The following is a 1,348-nucleotide window of genomic DNA, read 5'->3' as shown; positions in this document are numbered from 1 at the left end:
CCCCCCCCCCCCCCCCCCCGGCCTTTGAGTACCATTCTTTCAAGGTCTTTGAAGAATTTTGCTAGGATTTTGATGGACATTATGTTGAATCTGTCGAAGCAGACTGTTTTAAAGGTATACTGTATTGTAAAAGCATTTATTTTAGCTGTGGTTGTCTAAAATATTAGTGGAACAATGTCCACCTTTCACCGGAGGATGAACTTAATGATAGAGACTTTGATCCTAAGTGTCTTATAACTGTTTTTCTAGCTGTTGACTAAAATTTTACTTTCTTCAGCACAGCACCAGCTCAAGCTGGGCAGAACCATAAGGGAACTACCTGAGATCAGACAGAAAGGACATCCACAGACAGTTGGATGCAGCCGTGTGGAGTGTATCTCATGGGGTGGGTCCCCTAAGTTGCAGGAGTTGGACTCAGACCATGAAATATCAAGAAGCAGCAGATGAGGAATAAAAAGAAATGGTCAAAAAGGGGGAAGGGTTAATGGCAGGGAGTAGTTGAGAGTGAGGACCTCTCATTGCAATAAAAGTCCCTCCCTTCAGTTTGGTGCTGGGGCTCAAACCCAGGGTCTGTGTGTGTGTCAAGTAAACACTACTACAGGGATTCTCGTGTCAAATCTAAATGAGTCTTTTCTTTTGCAAGAGAGACTTGATGGGGCTTTTTCTGTTTCCTGTCTTTATACTTACCCATTTATTGTCTCTGCCATTGCAGGAACTTTGTGGGAATTTCGGTATATGGAAAATTGCTCTGTTCCAGCTGGTGTGAATCCAGAGGTCTTAGTATCATACCAGGACCAAAATATTGTGTTGGCCAGCTGAGGACCCCCAGAATCCCATGGGTTTCTAAGTAAGTTCTGCTTGTTTGCTTTCAGTGACTAGCACACTGTTTTTGGTTTAGCATAGTTAAGGGAGGTTCATGAGGTAGCAGAAGCCTTTCACCTCCCCTCCTCACTGGGAACATTTACAGTAGCACAGCTGTCCTCACTGCTGAAAGGGGCTGGGACAGGAAGAAGGCCATCTGCCTGGAGACTACTCTGGGGGCTGTGGCCACCTGGTATATTCATTGATTTAGTTTTATCTCTACCTATTAGAACCTAAATTCCCAGAAGCTTTCTTCCAACCTGCCCCTCCAAAGCTTATGCAAGTGCCTGCCTCTGCAGCGGTCGGATTAATAATCACCAAAGATAATAGGTATTTGAACAAGTTTAATAACAAAACCAGACTCACGAAACCAAGGTTCCAGCGGAGTAGCCGGCGGAGACAGGAGAGGAAGGGAAGGGGCGCGCAGCCTCTGCCCGCCCAATATATCAGTAAACATACGCCCAAGGGCAGCCCGCCCCCAAGGGGA

The 1,348-nt window shown here is 46.0% G+C and overlaps 1 protein-coding gene across 3 annotated transcripts in view; it reads left to right on the top strand.

Annotated features, from left to right (window-relative positions):
- Window positions 1-1,348, top strand: part of Oxnad1 (oxidoreductase NAD binding domain containing 1) — a 27,545-nt gene that overhangs the window by 4,420 nt on the left and 21,777 nt on the right. For all 3 annotated transcript variants that reach the window (XM_050140640.1, XM_050140641.1, XM_050140639.1), the window contains exon 2: window positions 713-847. The gene's annotated coding sequence lies outside the window, so the exon portion shown is untranslated. The remainder of the gene's footprint in view (window positions 1-712; window positions 848-1,348) is intronic.

This window comes from Alexandromys fortis, unplaced genomic scaffold, assembly GCF_014885135.2.
Source record: "Alexandromys fortis isolate MF-2015 unplaced genomic scaffold, M_Fortis_MF-2015_v1.1 scaffold_46, whole genome shotgun sequence".
NCBI classification, from domain to species: Eukaryota; Metazoa; Chordata; class Mammalia; order Rodentia; family Cricetidae; genus Alexandromys; species Alexandromys fortis.
This window is presented reverse-complemented; position numbering and strand designations above follow the sequence as displayed.